Consider the following 19732-nt stretch of genomic DNA (forward strand, 5'->3'; position numbering starts at 1 on the left):
GGATTTTGCCAATTTGCGGAAAATGCTCAAGGTTACACGAGTGGCATCATCCAGATTCGTAATCAGCACCCTCGAATTGACAAGAAACCATAAAAAAATATTGTATATATAAAAAAACAAGGTTTGGTCAATTTTCTATGGGGCCTATCCTGGACTAAGAGTCTTGGTCTGGACAAACGACATATTTGCAATTTTTCGTCTGGTCTGAATCTGAAGACGATGTGCTGTCCCGGTCCACCAACTGTCTACAATGACTTCTATAATCTGTCCATTGTGATTTGACGGGCACTTACAATAGATTCTCAACGTCACAGAAAGCGTCTGTGAAGTGATGCGAAAATATACGCTATTGATAGAAGCATCTAAGGACAGAGAGAAAAGGGATCGCCTCAGATGTTTCCCCTTTATCATTATTACACATTTAGTGATGTGATTTTGATGTTCATGTGTTATATTTTGCTTAGTTATAAAGCACAAGGAAATATTATTATCGTAGCGCTTATTTAACTCTTAGTTAACTCAGACCACTCTTTTATCAGTTACCAACTCGCAAAATAATTTTTGTAAGATTATGTAGTAATTTTTATCATAAAATTATATTTTTCTGTTAAATGAGGAAAATGATTATGCATGCTTAAAATGTATCCTGCATTTTGATGATTCTTTTGGGCATTAATTTGCATTTGATTGCAGATACTCCATTCATATGTGTGAAATATGAACAAATGCTACTCCTTTTTTATTATGTCGTTTCTCGTATACTGGTATCCGATTTGTATGACTATACTCCTCATATAAGCACTCTTTACTGATATACTCGATTTGTTAAGACTTCGGATATAATGTTAATGAGATATAATAGCGCCAAATATTTGTCCTACAGTGTTACTTTGTTATCTATTTTAATGAAGATGAAAATCATAAATATATGTAATTATATAGTCATGTGTTTTCTTGTTGTAACGTAAGTGTTTCGTATATTTTCGTCTAATATGTAATTCAATGTTTACCCATTTATCTCGATATGCATAGCGTTGCCCATCATCTTTTTTTTCCCTTCAGTATAATCATATATCATCGCAGCGTAACATGAAACCGGGGTTTCAATGTTCATTGTCATACTGTGAAACCTTTTACATCAGAACATTGATAAAAAAAACTGTTTGCTGATCTTTTGTACCCGAATACATTATATTCTAATAAATGAATAAACAAATGAATAGATGCGAGAATGCTAAGTCAGATGATGAAACATAGCATTGTCTATCGGCCGTTTCAGATTTGAATAAGTGTGCATATGGTACGATGTCAGTTATTGTTTATTATGATTGTGATGCATGCTCTAAAATATAAAATAAAACTCTCTTCATTTCATGCATTAGCAAGAAATAACTTGTAAAATGTATTTTGTTTTCAGTTTTGATATACCCACGTATAATAAATGAGAGCGCGAAGCGCGAGCTGAAAGGTTTTTTCATTACAGCCTACAAAAGGGCATTCTTATAGCTCTTTTATGCCCCCGCAGACGAAGTCCAGAGGGGGCATTAAGCGTTGCCCCTGTCCGTGTGTCCTCCCCCACTTGATTTCCGCGCAATAATTAAAAAAAACATTTAATGGATTTAAAAAAATTGGTGTGTAGGTAGATGACATCAAAATACAGGCTAGTTAGAATTCTGAATTCAAGTTAGAATTCTGAGTTCGCAAGTCAAAGGTCAAAGCTCATTAAATATGCGAGTTGGTTTCCACGCAATAACTCGAAAAGTCTTTAATGAATTTTAAAAATTGTAGGTGTGTAGGTAGATGACACCAAAATACAGGCTAAGTTCGAATTTGGAGTCCGCAGGTCAAAGGTCACAGCTCATTAAATATGCGAGTTGGTTTCCGCGCAATAACTCGAAAAATATTAAATGGATTTATAAATTTTTGGTGTTTAGGTAGATGACACCAAAATACAGGCTAAGTTCGAGTCCGCAGGTCAAACTTGAGGTCAAATCAGGACACAGCTCATTATATATGCGAGTTGGTTTAAAGGTCTAAGTTTGTTCATTATTATAAAAAAGGAAAATAGGAAATCGTGATGTGATGGACAAAAGAAGCAGAGAAGAATGGGAGGAGGCACGATTTTAGCATCAGCCCAATAATCATGATATAAACGCTTTAATGAGTTTTAACTGGAATTGTGATGTTTGAGAGGGAGTACATAATTTATGGTTTTTGTGTTTGTGTGTATTTGAGTTTTATCAGACGTGTATCAATCAGATATGATTATTTAAGCCTGGGACCGACCTTTAACGACACCATCCGAAAGACGTGACGGGGTTCGAACCTCTGCATCAATTTGTAACTTCCCCAACGTAGCTTGGATTACAGGCGCAGCCACAACGCCCAGTAGAATTAATGTATATAGTTGCAGTAATTGTATAAATCAGGGCCTTGTTGCATAATAGTTGCCATTATGGTAACTTTGCCATCCAACTGTAACTACTAACTACCATGGTAACAATGCTGAACGGCCAATCAAAATCAAGGATAAAGATACCATTGGCTGGCAGACTTACTAATATAATAGTAACTTTTATGCAACGGCCCCCGGTAGATGTGGTATGCATTCTTTTACTAATAATGGAGATAAGTATGATATGTACAGAATTTGTAAGATCTAAAGTTTTATTTTTATTATCATTATGATAAATCATTTACCTTTACCTCAGTAGGCCTCCAAGCTCTCTGTATTTGGGAGATTATGCACGATTTCTTGTAATTAGCTGGAATGAAAAAAACTGTAAAAAAATCTGCCTTCTTTGTATTTTTGTTTGTCCTTTGGATTTCTTAACATATTAACCTTTATATTTGTTATTTATGATATTTTTCAAGTTGTAGTTAAATGAATAATGATAGTTTAAATATATGATTTAACAACAATTTTTTTTTTTTTTATTTAATGTTCATGGTTGCTGATAAAATTAGAATACATATAACGCTAATTCTCCAGAACTGTATCTCAAACTAGTATTAGCTTAATGACTGGATACAAAAAGCACTATCATTGGATAACTCATTTTTCTGACTATCTGGATCCACGGGTTTCTAAATCCTTGTTTTTTACGCCAACCACTGAATACGAAATAATACAGATTATTAAAAAAATGAAAATCAGTTCTTCGTGTGGTCATGATGATATAAGTACGAATTTTGTGAAAAAAAATTATATATTGTATATCCAAACCCCTTGAATACATTTGTAACTTGTCAATGTGTACAGGCATCGTTCCAGATAGTCTTAAAAATAGCTAAAGTAATTCCAATATATAAAAAGAATGATTCTTACTTAATCCAAAATTACCGGCCAATATCTCTTTTACCAACTTTTTCGAAAATTTTAGAACGCATCATATTTAAAAGGCTTTATAGTCACTTAAGCGAAAATAATATTATTACCAAGTATCAGTTTGGATTCAGACCCAACCACTACACAGTAAAAACGCTGTTTAAGATTTTATACAACGCTGTTTACTATATGAACCTTACAGTAGTTGTTTAACAGTTTAAACAATCATGTTTAATTTTTGAAGATTAGATATTGAAAATTAAACTTTGTTGTTAAGATATTGAATACTTGTTTAAACTGTTTAAACAATTACTGTAAGGTTCATATAGTAAACAGCGTTGTATAAAAAATTTAAACAGCGTTTTTACTGTGTATACTGAATTTGCCTTACTTCATGCAATAGAACATATTACATCATGTTTAGATAAAAGAGAGTTTACGTTAGGGATATATATCGATCTAAGTAAGGCATTTGACAAATTTTAAATCATAAAATCATGTTGCATAAATTAAATCACTATGGCGTGCGGGGAGTACCGCACGACTGGTTTGTTAATTATTTTTCTAATAGAAAACAATTTACAAGCTATAAAGGAGTTAAATCTGAAACCATGCCAGTGACCTGTGGAATTGCGCAAGATAGTATTATTGGTCCCTTGCTTTTCCTTATATGTGTGAATGGTATATTAAATACTTCAAAAATATTACATTTCATTCTGTATGCAGATGATACTAACATATTTATTTCACATTCTGATAAAACACAACTTCAAAATTATGCAAACACTGAATTAAAAAAGGTTTCTACCCGGTTCAAAGCAAATAAACTTTTCTTAACACTGATAAGACCAAATACATGTTTTTCTGCACTATTCACAGTTATCGATCTCAGTTAAATTTTTCAATAAAACTAGACAATGATGCAATAGACAAAGTAAATACTATTAACTTTTTAGGCGTACAGATAGATGACAAGCTCTCTTGGGTTAACCATATAGATCACATCAATGGAAAAGTTAGTATGTGCGTTGGTATGTTATATAAATTACGTAATATGCTCCCACTTAAAACCCTCTTTACTTTGTATAATGCCATTATCTTGCCCCATTTGGATTATTGTAGTCTTGTCTGGGGAGGGGCCAGCTCATGTCATTTAAACAGATTGATTGTACTTCATAAGAAAGCAATTCGTCTATGTTCTAACACGCATTATCTTGCCCATACTCCACCTCTATTTAAAACGTTCAACACTGCCAATTTAACTGATACTATAAAAATAAAGGCAGCACTTTTTATGTTCCGATATATGAATAACTTGTTACCGGCTATTTTCAATAATTATTTTCTTACGGTTGATAAAAAACATAGTGTTAATACAAGACAGAAACAATATATTTGTGCCATATTCACGCTTACTACGACAGACGAACTCTATTAAACACAAAGGGGCTCAATTTTGGAACAGTCTTAACCCACTACTTAAAAGAATGACCACCGTTACCTCATTTAAGGCTAAAATTAAACAACATCTTTTTGCCACTTACAAGTGATTCCTTTAAATTGAACCAAAATTAAAAAAACAGTCATATGATATATTTTGTTTTGTCTTGTTTTGTCATGTATTGTAAATATTGTAACTTGTTTCATGTATTATTTCAATTGCTATTTCCTATGTATTTTATTCCTACTATAATTTATTTGCTGTATTTGTATCACTGTAATCTATTTGTCATGGATCCCCTGCTTTTCAAGCCTCTGGCTTTTCTAGGGTGTTTGATCCTCACATTTTTACAATGTACATATCTACTCATGTGATTTTTTACCTAATAAATAAATTGAATTGAAAATTGAAAAATTGAATTGAAAATGTGTTGTTTACAATGCGGCATAACTCTAAGATATTTCTAATCAAGTATCCTTGCTGGGTCACTACGCTTCTTCGCATACGAGTAATGGAAGTCTCAAAATGTGCCTAAATATAAAAGAACTTTAGCTCGCACTTCGCACTCTTGCACTATTTGATTAGCGAGGCGTGTATCCTTTCCATGCTTCTTACAATTGTCTATCTCATCTTTATTTGTTGTTTTACTTAACTATATACACGTATCAGGAGTGGATCTATAATTTTCACGGTGAGGGGAATTTTGTACAGAAAATTGTTGACCCCCCCCCTCCAAAAAAATTTCTTCACTTCCAAATAGAGCTAATTTGTTTCAGAAAAAATGACAAGCCCCCCAAAAAGAAAAACACATAAAGAAAGGTCCTCACTTGCCTATGCATGACACATTCCACTATTTTTTTTTTTGGGGGGGGGGTGCCTCTCACACAGGAAGGGGGGAAGGCACGGACCGACAAGTCCCTGGATATATATATCCAGAGGGGAAAGATTCCCGTCAATTTTTTTTTCATCTCATCAGGCTTGTCATAGGATTTTTTTTTTCTTTCTCCTGTTATTTTTTTTCAGACATCCTTTTCAGATAAAGCTATCTGTGAACACATCGACGTAATGAATATTTTATGCTGTGGACATCTTCTATACGTAGACACTCTTGAACACCGGCCATCACTTTGGCTTCGTTCGGGAAAGGACGTCATAAAGGCAACGCCATCATCAATCATTGGAACGCCTATATAGCCACGTCGTTTGCCGGGGATCGGACTAACAAAGTTCATACCTTTGCATCTTTAACATCTGAACCGTCCATTAACAAGTGACATCCATTTAAGAACTTTTGCATATATGGATTTACTATTGTATCGATGTCTAATTATCAAGACTGGATCAAAGTAGGTAGGCCCACTATGTAATGGGTTTTTGTATTAAGTGGTTCAATGTAAATTGCGTATGTGTCCATTAGCTCTTAATATGGAATCTTCAGACAAGAATATGCTTTCATTTCTCCGTGAGGAGGTGAATTGCGCAATTTGTCTAAATCAACTTAAAAATCCGCGATTGCTCATATGTATCCACAGTTTCTGTGAGGATTGCCTAGAGACATATTACAAGAAAGAAAACCCTAGCGTTGGAAAGATCGCATGTCCGGTCTGTGACGAAGACACCGTTTTATCCGATGCGGGAATATCCGGACTGAGGCGTGATTTTCGCGCCATCGGTCTGATGGAAAGAATGGCGAAAGATAAAGAAAAGATGCAGCAGCAGAAGGCGAAGGTAGGACTACAGCTGTCATGGCTGTGTGAGGTTTGTGGTCATGTGGAGCAAGCATCAACTTCCTTCTACAACTGCCAAGAATGCAAGTTAGCCTTGTGCAATGAGTGTGGAGCGGCGCATAAACATCCTGTCCGCTTAAGTACGCATCATGTACATGGCGACGGGTTAGACCTGCAAGATTCTGATGATCAAGATAAGATGATCTTCTGCGAGAAACATGAAGGAAAGAAGAAAGAGCTGTTCTGCAAGTTATGTCTCGTACCTGTCTGTGATATTTGTTCTATCAGAGACCATCATGCACAGGAGAACCATGATTGTGTCAAGGTTGAAGATTTCGTCCCTATGATGCGTAAAGAAATACAGTCACGATTGTCTAGACTGACTGAAGCATACAGAACATGCGGGACCACCATTTCTTTGATTAGGAACTCAGAAAAAACTGCCGAGGTACAGAAAGATGTCCTTAATAGTGCAATTCATTTTGGCATGGACAAATCTGAAATGAATCTGAAAGCTAGGAATACATCCTTTTTTAACTTACGGAATCAAACTTTTAGTCAGTGGACAGAGATAATCGAAGAAAGAGCTGAAAACATAGAAAAAAATCGGTTGAAAGCAAAAAGAACACTTGAGGAAAATATAAAGTTCGCTTTAATTGCTTCCACATACAAAGGCCTTCTGGCATCCTGTGATAGCATTCTCTCTCAGAATCCAGATAAATTTATCTGCAGAGAGATAAAGAAAATCATCGGAGAAAAACTGCTCCGTTTCAGATTGACAAACAGAGGGCCTTCATTCGAACCTTTGTTCACGATCCATGAAGTATGTGAAAAAAAAAATATATCCGTCATGTCCGTATCAGATGTTAGCAGAATGTTGGCCGTAACATTTACCTATGATAATAGAATAGCCATTTTGTGTTACTTTACTGGACTTTCTACATTACCAACTAAAACGGACTACTTTTGCCAGTATTATAAAAGTTACCATAAAGTTTCAAAAGCTCTGTATGAAACGACGGAGTATTACGCCATACAACAAACTACAGCATCCCCACGAGTGGCGACTAAATTCGGAATAGAAACAAGACTCGAGGAGAAGTTCCAATCAAGTAGCGCTGAATCGAGCTTTGCATCACTATCAGACCTAAGATTTGTATTAGGCGATGGCAATCTGAATGGAGACGTATACCGCATCACAAATTTACCAGGCCCCACTTCAGACATCGCCACTGACCTCAAAGACAACATTTACTGCAGTGTTCCAAGTTGCAGACAAATATCCATAGTTCGTTGCGATGGACCAAATTTCAAAGCGATTCCTACTGGGGACCTGACGCCAGAACATATTGCAGTATGCCCTCATAGTCCAAACCAGGTCATATTCACACACGACTCTTCAAAGGTGTCAGTTGTCGACATGAGTGGGAAGCTTCTGAGAACCATCACCCGTCCGGAATGGAAAGAAGTAGCCATTGGATGCGACAACGACAGTATACTCTACGTCCTGTGGAAGAACAAAGCAGGGTTGAGGACTCTACAGAGGTTCTATTTGAATGGAGACCCGTTCATGGATGCCATCTTTCAAGAAGAGATACATGACTGTACAAGACTTCTTCTGGCAGTATCCCCAGCAGGAGACGTAGCTGTTGTTACCAGTAACCGCAATGTTGCGCTGATTACGACTAAGCATGAATTCACTGGCGAAGAAACTACCTTGCCCACTGATTGAAACACCAACCAATGGCCTAAAACTGGGTGGCATATTTTATGTGAACTCTAATGATGGTTTGTTAACTCTTAATCATCCCTGTTCAATTAATCTTTTCGCCTAGCCTAGTATGCAGCTTGCTCTTACATGTCTTAGACTTACATGCCTTTCACTTTGAGTTCCCGGACATGCACAGCTATAGTCTTTTATGATGAATTCCATAAATCCTACGGAGGTTCTTAGAGTAGCGCTCCTTGAAACAGGTCTGACTATACCTCATTAAGGCGGCACTTGTCCCAACCATCCCATGGAGTATACAGGAAAATGGGGTTGTGGAGAGGAGGCTGATCCAAGTCTGTTTAGTAGGCCTACGTAATAGGTAATATCTTGGCAATGTTGTTGTGGTGGCATGAACTGTCCATGATATGCCCAAGGACGGTTGTGTCTCTGGCAATGCGTTATTGTCATTTAGACCTTATCCTATATACTTTGGTCAATATCCATTTACGCAAATCGATTTCGTCAGGGGTTGCACAACGGAGGAGGGGGTTTCAAGTTGTAAAAAGGGGAGGGGGGGGAGGAGGTAAAAATCATAAAATGGATAGCTTTCACCGTTTGACCGATATTGTTTAATTGTAGACAGTCATAATGCCATCATCGGCTTGACCCATCAAGGTAGTGCATTTTAGCAATCACTTTGCTGACGCTTTCTATATCACTGATAATCTTTTGTCAAAAACCCTTCATAACAAAGAAGTCTATGTCGAAACCGGTGAATCAAAAAGGCAGCGTTGTCATTGAGTCTGGAACATCATGTCCTCTGACTTGTTTGCGAAATTTCGTCCATTCCGAATCTTAAGGCGATGTGCTGTTTAGGTCCAACATTCGACAATGACCTCTACTCTGTCCATTGTGATTTGACGAGCATTTCCAGTAGATTCTCAACGAGATTCTCAACGCTCCAAAAAAAAAAAGAAAAGCATCTGCGAAGTGGATGCTGAAATACCTTTAATACATGGCGTCACCTTTGTTACGTCTAATATGATCTGGGGCCCGTTGCAGAAAGAGTTGCAATCAATCGCAACTCTAAAAATCACGCGCAACTTGATTTTCAAATTTCAACCAATCAACAGCGCGCATTTGGGACTTGCGATTGATTTTTTGGCTTGCGTTTAAACGCAACTCTTTCTGCAACGGGCCCCTAGTCTAGGTCTACATGATTAGATGTACTGGAAATGAACCAATTTTTCATCGTGTGATCACTTTGGGCGTTAGATCAAGTGACAGTTCAAGTGAGTATGGTTGTACCAATCTTTGTAAGATGTGCCTCAGGGCTCCGTCTTCCAAAGAGTTACGATTGATCCGATCAATGGCAATTGTACGGAAATCCAGTATTGCCATTTCTACAATAAAATTTTAAAATGTACTTTGTAAACAAAAAGAAGCACACTGAATTTTCAAACAAGCCATGGATGTATGAATACTTTATATTATATTTTGAACAAACATGCATTTCAGATATTGACATTCCTGGCTTTCCATAGTTGTGATTGATTGGATCAATCGCAACTCTTTGTAATACGGAGCCCTGGACTCTGGACGACGACGATATATTTGCAATTTTTCGTCTGGTCCGAATCTGAAGATGATGTGCTGTCCCGGTCCACCAACTTTCGACAATGACCTCTAATCTATCCATTGTGAATTGACGAGCATTTCCAATAGATTTTCATCGTCACAGGAAACGTCTGCGAAGTGGTGCGTAAATAAACACATCTACAGGCCTGGTCACACCGCCCGAGCGTTGTCGGAGCGGTCGTGTAGCGGTAGGGAGGGAGGGTCGAATTTCACTCACAAAATTGGGGAAAAAATCGAAAACAAAATAAAAACAATCGAAATCGAAAATGGCGAACGGGAGCGAGCGGTGATGATTTTTTTCTCTCCGTTCCACGACCGCTCCAACAACGCTCGGGCGGTGTGACCATGCCTTTAGAACAGAGAATAGGGATCGCCTCAGAAGTTTCCCCTTTATCATGTATTACAAATTTTGTGATGTGATTTGGATGTTCATGTATTATGTATATTGCTTCGGTATAATTATTATTGTAACGCTGATAGATTGTCAGTTACCAACTTGTTCATCAAATGAAAATTATTAGAATCATGTAGTCAACATTATCCTAATCTTATTTTTGTTGTTAAATGAGGGAAAATGAAAATACATATTTTGAGAGCATTTCGAGGATTCTTATGTCATTATATATAAACTTTGTTGCATTATATAGATATTTCAGTTATATGTGCAGAATATTACCATATGTTACTCATTTTACATATTTCATTGTACAATGCATGATATCCAATTTATATTACTATATACTCATCATATTATGATAGTGCCCTTTTCTGTCGCGCGATCTAACGAAAGCCACGATTGGCCGTTCGTAACTGATCGCGAACATCTTTGAACCATTCAAAGTATTTCTACCATATTAAACAAGATTACCACAACTTTTTTGATCAATAAATATATATCTATAATACATGTATCTTATTATATGTTTCATTGTAACAACGTAACTGTTTCGTATATTTTCGATTATGGTTTATGTAATTCATCAATGTTCGCTCATTTATCTCATTATACATAACGAAGCCAATCATTTTTTTTCTTCAGTATTATCATACCATCTTAGCATAACATGAAACCGTGGTTTTAATGTTTATTGCCATACTGTGAATCCATTGCATTGGGGCAGTGACGAAAAACATTTTTCTACTGATCTTTTGCACTCGAATACATATATTCTAATAACTAAATAAGTAAACAAATGAATACATGCTAGAATGCTAAGTCAGAAAGATGTAACATAGCGTTGTCTATGTCGACTTTTTGTCACGGTAAAGTTATATAAGGATAACGCCCACGGTGTCTAGTATTAAGTATGCATGTTGGTAAGACTTAAAGGTCAAGTCCACCTCAGAAAAATGTTGATTTGAATCAATAGAGAAAAATCAGACAAGCACAATGCTGAAGATTTCATCAAAATCGGATGTAAAATAAGAAAGTTATGACATTTCAAAGTTTCGCTTATTTTTAACAAAATAGTTATATGAACGAGCCAGTTACATCCAAATGAGAGAGTCGATGATGTCACTCACTCACTATCTCTTTTTTTATTGTTTGAATTATACAATATTTCAATTTTTACGAATTTGATGATTAGGACCTCCTTGCCTGAAGCACAAAATGTTAAAATAATGGAATTCCACGTGTTCAGGGAGGAATGAAACTTCATTTCACATGACAAGAAAATAAAAATATTTCATATTTCATATAATAAAATACAAAAGAAATAGTGAGTGAGTGATGTCATCAGTTCCCTCATTTGCATACCGACCGAGATGTGCATATAACTGTTTTGTGAAATGAAGCGAAAATTTGAAATGTCATATCTTTCTTATTTTACATCCGATTTTAATGAAATTTTCAATGTTATGCTTGTTGAATTTTTCTCTTTTTATTCATATCAAGTTTTTGTTGGGGTGGACTTAATTAAGTTACTGTTCATTTATACCCCGGTCGCATTTGCTCTACGGCGAGACGAGAACAGCGTTTTTTTTTTTATTCAAGCCATCTATATATATGTGCTGGTACAAAAAATGTTAAAACGGCTGTTTTCGACTCGCCGTACGGCCACCGTAGAGCAAATGTGACCGAGGTATTGCCTCTTCCATGATTGTGATGCATGCTCTAAAGATATGAATGAGAACTCTCTTCATTTAATGTCTTAACAAGAATCAACTTGCAAAACGTATTTTTTTATATAGTTTCGTTGCCCAAGTACCAACACCCATGCAGGCATAAACGTTGAAAATTCAAATTTCATTACCTCTTTCCGGCTGTCTTTCTTTAAACGCATTGTAAAATACTACTTATGCCTGCTTTTTGTTATTGATTCTCGTCCTCATTTGATCTTGTTGATTGTACATTGATTTAGTGATAAAAATGTTCCTTAATTGTTTAATCATCTTATTTTGAAAAAATAAAAGTTTGTATTGTATTTCCAACAGAATATCAACCTGATGTCTTGAGTTCTTGATTTCCGATTCTCTTGTATACACGTTTTGGTGGTGCGTACATGCAGTGTCCGAGTCAGGGTTTACAAAAAGTCGTGAGGGAGGGTGCACCATTTTTTCTGACTATCGGAAAAATAGAGGTCAAATTATCACCGCCATCGAAAGAACTTCCACTAAAAGGGCTATCACAATTGCTCGTGCGATCGTTTGCGATCAGTTAGTCCCTACCTGACATGTCTGATCACAACGTATGTTGCACACAGAATCACAACGGTTTTGGCAGTCGCACCACCAATTTTGAAAGGGACTTTACAGGGGCCACGGAATCGGGGGGGGGCTGGGGGCTTCAGCCCCCCACACTTTTTTTCCAAAACCGTGTACAAAAACGCAAAAATAACCATACGATTGTGATTTTCTGCATGCATGGTCAGCCCCCCCCCCCCCCTACTTTGAAAACCGTTCCGCGGCCCCTGCTTTAGGCCCACTCGATCCGCCTAGATAACACGACATTTTTTCTCTTTTTTAATTTCGTCTAAGAGTAAGATGCAGGGTTAAGGTATGTAAAACACGTGGTTGAAGTTGGTTAGTGTGTGAAATTTAGAATGGAGTAATTGTCGCCGGAGCAAATGTCATCGAACATTTTTCAACTCATAGCAGTCCCCAGAGGGGAAGAGACAGATTTTCCTTTTACGTTCCCCACGTACATCACCACCTGGGTACATGGGCCGAAATCTGTCCCGAAAGGTAGGGGGACCACGGGGGCGGATCCAGCCTTCGCCAATAGGGGCGATTTTTTTTTTTCAGCGATATGTTAATCCCCGATCGGCCGCTCAAAGATGATTTTAGTTTGTTTCATTGAAGGGGTAGTCCTCATGGTCACTTCTTAGCCTTATTCTTATAAAGCAACATAAATATATGATATCATAATTCTTATTTATATAATGCGAGCGCGGAGCGCGAGCAAATTGTTTTTTTTGGGGGGGGGAATTTTATGTATTTTTTTCTAAAAGATGATTTTAGTTTGTTTCATTGAAGGGTTAGTCCTCATGGTCACTTCTTAGCCTTATTCTTATAAAGCACCATAAATATATAATATCATAATCTTTATTTATATAATGCGAGTGTGGAGCGCGAGCAAATTATTTTTTTGGGGGGGAGGGAATTTTATGTATTTTTTCCTAAAATTTGAACATTCTGGGCAATGTTTCTTATCCTGAAAAAGTTGTGTATGCAACTACATAATTACTACGAAGTGTGAGCAGAAATGAACTGATGGAAAATGTACCTGTTAAAGACTGCTTGCAGATAGCCATGAAGACGTTACATATTTCAACAATCAAATAATGCGAGCGCGAAGCGCGAACTGAATTTTTTTTGAAATTTTACCTAAGGAATGAAAATTCTAATCCCTTTTTATAATTTAAACAGATAGGTATATAACTAAACACTTGATGCTAGTTCGAAGCGCGAGAGGAAAAAAATCGAGATTTAGACCTAAAAACGGGACACTCTATTCATGTTTTATAAATCATGTAAAAAATGAGTAATAGGGGATCTTCCTACATTAATAATGTGAGCACAGAATTTTTGATATTGTGATCTGAAACTGGATAATGATTTAAATAGAGATCAAGTCGAGTATCTGAATAAACATGCGCGCGCGTGTTTCATATTAAGACCTAGAAGCCAGGCATTCTAAATACATCTTTTATCATCAAAATCAAAGCGAGCGCGAAGCCCGAGCTTAAACTAATTGATATTCTTTCTGAAAAAAAAGAGTCAATTTCAGATTTTTATTTTAAGCACTTTGTAGAAAAATTGTGAGGGGATATGGATCGCACTTAATAAAGAGCTGATATTTTTCATTATTATTACTTTGAGTTTTAACATAGGACCGGGACATCCTTAGGACATGCATATAAAAATGATGACTTTCTTTCTATTCCTCTTGCTTAGCGCGAGATGAAACAAAAGGGACAATTTAATTATTAAATTAAAATCTTATTCATTAATTCCTAATATTTTTAGCCATTAATGCGAGCGAAAATCGAGAGCTAAAATCTTTGATAAACTGTCATGAAAATCAATATTGACACATACATAACTCGCCAATCAAAATGCGACCGAGTAGCCCTATTTGATACGTTTTGACAATCAGACTTGAAAAGGGATATTTTTCAAACTAAATGGAATGCACGATAATAATAGGTACTTAATAAATCGAAATTTGCGAGGCTCAGCGCGAGCAGAAAATGTCAATATTCAGACCATAAAGCTGTCATTTTAACAGAACACTTTTTAAAAATACTTTGTAAATCACACAAAATAATGAAAGTTCGATTTCCGAGCAGTGGCGTAGCTAGGATTTTTTTCACGGGGGGCTATCAAGGGCACTGGGGGGTCCTTGCTATTTCAGGGGGGGGGGGGGCACCGGCCATTTTCTGGTGTGTGTGTATGGGTCCACAAGGGCGGATCCGACTTTCGCCAATAGGGGACGGGGCACGAAATTATCTTCACCTATATCAGTCACTTCTTAGTTTTATTCTTATAAAACAACATAAACATAAAATAATTTCATAAGCCTTATAGAAAAATGCGAGCGCGAAGCGCGAGCGATTTTTTTTTTATACTTTAATGTATTTTTTCCTGAAAATTCAATTTTCTGGGCTATGTTATGTGTGATCCTGAACAAGATTCGTATGTGCCCCCAAGCGCGAACAGAAATTTTAATAAACTGTTCTAGCATTATCGAAAAGGGACCTATTAAGGACTGCTTACAGTTACCCACGAAGACGGTATATATTCCAATAATGCGAGCGCGAAGCGCGAGCAAATTTTTTTAAATTCCGACCTAAAAAAATGGTCATTCTAAGCACTTTTTGTATTAATGGGATGGGTATGTAACTAAACAATTGATGCGAGCGCGAAGCGCGAGAGGAAGAAAATTGAGATTTTAGACCTAAAAGTGGGACACTCTATTCATAAGTAAGTCATAAATAGGATATAGTCAATTGGGTATCATTAATAATGCGATCGTGAAGCGTGAGCAGACAATTATTGATATTCTGATGTAAAACTGGATTAAGTACATTTTAAATAAAGAACATGCAGGCCCTATCGCGCATGTTTTCAGATTTACAATCTCGGCATTCTGAATACATTTGTTTAATGGAACATTATGGAATACACGTAGACAATATGAACTTGGCAAATCAAACAATGTGACCACGCAGCGTGAGCTTAAAATGCTGATATGTAGACCATAAAACGGACATTTTACAGAGCACTTAAATTTACAAATGAAAAAAAAATAATGAAAGCTCGATGTCCAAGCTAAAATATATTTTGCATATTGACTTCAAAACTTGCTCCACATCAGAAGGATATGAATCCCATCGAACAGGCAATTATAGCGCGAAGCGCCAGCAAAAATTTTATATACTAACATGAAAAGATTTTTTTTTCAATTGCAAGTCTTCCCCTCACATTATGTCATTCACTCGTCTTCCTCCTCTTATTTTCCTCTTCTGTCTTTCTTCTTCTTTTCCTTTTTCTTTCTTCTTTCTCCCTTTTTTCTTTTCTTTTTTTTTGCTCTGCCAATTTTTTTCTGGGGGGCACACCAAATCTCAGGGGGGGGGGGCACGTGCCCCCCAGGCCCCCCCGTAGCTACGCCACTGTTTCCGAGGTGAAATGTGTAATGTATATTGACTTCCAAACTTGATATTTAAGCTCCATATTGAACAGTCACCTAACAAGCAATGCGAGCGCGAAGCGCGACCGAAAATTTCATATAGTGACATGAAAGATTCTTTTTATTTTCCAAGTCCTCCCCTCATCTTATTTTATTCACTCTGGAAAATTTGACATGCAAAAAAAAGGGTTTTCAACCAAAATGTAAGGTCATTTAGTCCAAAAATACTTGTATTATGTCGAATGTGAATGATGCATTTTGTTTCCATCATAAAAGACCAAAAATAGTAGGGGACATTTGATATTGTGTCCCCCCTACTATTTTTGGTAGGGGGGACACGTCCCCCCTGGGATTTCCGCCCATGTATATGAGGAGCAAGAGAACGCCCCCCCCCCATAATCGCCCTGCTTATTTTCTATACAGGGACAGGTAGAATATGAGAGGGAGGGAGGGGGGAACAATCTCTAGGATTCTTGATAAATAGATTTTGCTGGGAAAAAAACGATCTGTCTATTAATGCCCTTGCACACTGGCTTATCGGTTCAGGGGCCACAGAAGCAGTGGGGGGGGGGGGCTTCAGTTCCCCCACTTCAGTGTCCAAAACCGTGTACGAAAACGTAATAATGACCATATGATTGTGATTTTGGGCATGCGGTCAGCCCCCCCCCCCCCTTGAAAACCGTTCCGCGGCCCATACGGTTGATGGGGAGGGGGGGGGGGGGTGGCTCCGCCTTTGCCTGCTCCGAAGATAATTAAAGAGGTACTTGGGCTGAAAATATTAAATACATCCAAATAAATAATGACAGATAATACTTGTATTTATGATTTTCTTTGAATCTAGATTTCCAAATAGCAACATCATTGATAAACGGATAATACATTATACCCAAGAATTGGTAGAGCCATTTATTCTCTTCTCCCGTATGAAAGGAGAAAACCTATTATTACGATTGATGAATATTTTAGTTCTATACGAAAGTAGACAGTTGTAACATTATCGTGCCAAGGGTATTCTTTCAAATATGAAAAAAAAATCCTTAAACATATGCCCCAATTTTGTTCATAATTTACCGCAAAACTAGCCCGTGACAGAAGATTTGATGTCAGCTGAATATACAGTATAAACACAAATGATTTATACTTCATGGAAAACGGACAATAAGGATCGACGGACAAACATAGAAAATGCACCCTAACGATGGGCGGATCACAACATTTTCCACCATGAACGTGACTGATAATGTGAATGAAACAGTCATGCAAAGTCATTCAGTGCCGCCGTCGACTGAACGTTGAACTGCTCTTTGCACTAGCTCCAGCGGGTGAGTTTTCACGATTTATTTTACTTGCTTTATTTTGTACTATGCAATTAATTTGTATACTTTAAAGTAAAAAAAAATGTAAAATAAAAAAAAGATACTGGAATTGAATTTGTTTGCAAGTTTTTTTATCTGACTGTTCTATGATATCGATTTCCTGTTTTTTTTTTTTTTTGGGGGGGGGGTGGTGGAAATATGCCAGATACATGCATTTTATATTATTTTAGACATAAAGGCCTATATACGTCTCTCATAATATGTTTGACACAATGATATCAAACTTTTAAAAGATGATATTTTGTTTTGGACGAGAGAGATTTAAGGAATATGGACATTAAAGGGGAAGTTCACCCTGATAAAAACTCTATTGTAAAAATAGCAGAATAATAATTATTATTGTCGAAGGTTTGAAAAAAAAATCAAAGAATAAAAAATTATATATCAATATATTTCACAGCCATTTCTAAAGAGAAAAAAGACAAGATAATTGTAATTTATGCATTTTATATTATGTAACTTGTGGGGCAGCTGCTAGTATATGACGTTTCAATTCCAAAACTTTAAATTCTAATAACTTTCTTGATCCTTGATATATTTTCCTGAAACCCTCACCAATGATTTTAATTATTTTTCTGTCATTTTTACAATGAAATCGCTGATCCTATAACTTATTTACAGGATATCTTTATATGTACACACACACGCACATTATATTATATATATATATATATATATATATATATATATATATATATATATATATATATATATATAAAACTTTATTGGCAATGAAAGAAAACAAAGGGTTTCAACCAAAAATTAAGAAGAAAACGTCCGCAAAAAATTGACAAGCTAAGAAAAAAAAAGGTCTTCACTTTCGAAGGGGGGGGGCACACTTCTCTTTTAACTGCATTTTTACATTACAAATTTTAATTGTGCCTCTCAAAGGGGGGGGGGCGGCTGTGCACCCCCCCCCCTTGGATCCGCCAGTGCATGTAGTACCCAAATTTATTTTCTCATTTGGCCCACGGGAGATATTATGAATATATGAAGAGTTTGGTTGCAAAAGGGGTTAGGTCCACTTCGAACCATTCCCAGAAAAACATGTTTTTTATTCTCACTTATTGCAATATTTTTAGGAGAAACTTAATTGTCATGATGTACTACCCTATCATGTGAACATAATTTTTTTTTTCAATCTACTGAATATATTTTATAAAAAAAAAATCATCATAGTGGACCTAACCCCTTTTGCAAGCAAACTGAAATGAATCCAATCTCTTTTGATTAAAAAAGCGATTTTTCTTTGCCACTTTTATTCATGTTTTCATGTGAATTTCACATTTTCTTTGGTATCATCAGAGCGACTAAAATTTTAGAGGTTTAGAGACAGAAAACATTAAAATTTATGAAAAATTTACCTAACCCCTTTTGACAAACGAGCTCTTCAAAAGAGTTTAGTTGCAAAAGGGGTTAATTTCACTCCAGGAAAATTATTTTTTTATTCTCCCATATTGCAATATTCTTATGCGAAACTAATTTTTCATGATATCCTACCATGAGAACATAAAATTTGGTAAAATAAATCTATACCTGTCTTCATATTTTTTCAATATTCGTTTTCCCAAAGATTTGTGTGGACCTAACCCCTTTCGCAACCATACTGAAATGGTCCTAACCACTTTTGAAAAAAAAGAAGCTATTTTTCTTTGCTATTTTAGTTCACTTTTTAATGGGAATTTCAACTTTTCGTTGCTATCATATTATAGAGCTAACAAAAATCTATACATTGAGACCCCCCCCAAAAAAAATCAAATTTTATGAAAAATGGATCCAACCCATTTTGCAAGTGAGCTCATCATATATATGATATGTATTTAGTCACACACATTTTCTAAGCTCTTGTAAATTAAGAATTTATAAAAACCATTAAAGGAGAATTGAATTTATTGTAAATATTTATTCAAGTCTGATCACTGCGTCAATGGCGCTTCCAGTAAACAAAATTATTGTAATTAAAAGGGATGTCGATATTCGAATTATTTATTTTTTATCAATAAAAAGTGGTAAAATTACAGCTCCACTTACTCATCGACACGGTCGGATCGACACCTTTATTTCAACACTCGTATTAAAAAGGCAATATGTTGGAGGCCCGATTTTTTATAGAAAATAAATACATTTTAATTCCAAATTTAACGTGTTTTATCCCAGTTTATAGATCGCATTTTCCACACAACAGTTGCTTTACGATTTATTTGTTAGATTTATGGTATATAATTCTCAATTTTATATGACAATTGATTCAGAAGTTTACAATGGACCATATTTACTAGATTACCGGGGTTTTACCTAAACCTATAGGCTTTAATAAAGCACGTTCATATTGACAGTTCGTAAATATTTTCAAATGATAAAGTTTCTAGTTCACATTA

The sequence above is a fragment of the Lytechinus variegatus genome, chromosome 16 (assembly GCF_018143015.1).
Source record: "Lytechinus variegatus isolate NC3 chromosome 16, Lvar_3.0, whole genome shotgun sequence".
Classification (NCBI taxonomy): Eukaryota; Metazoa; Echinodermata; class Echinoidea; order Temnopleuroida; family Toxopneustidae; genus Lytechinus; species Lytechinus variegatus.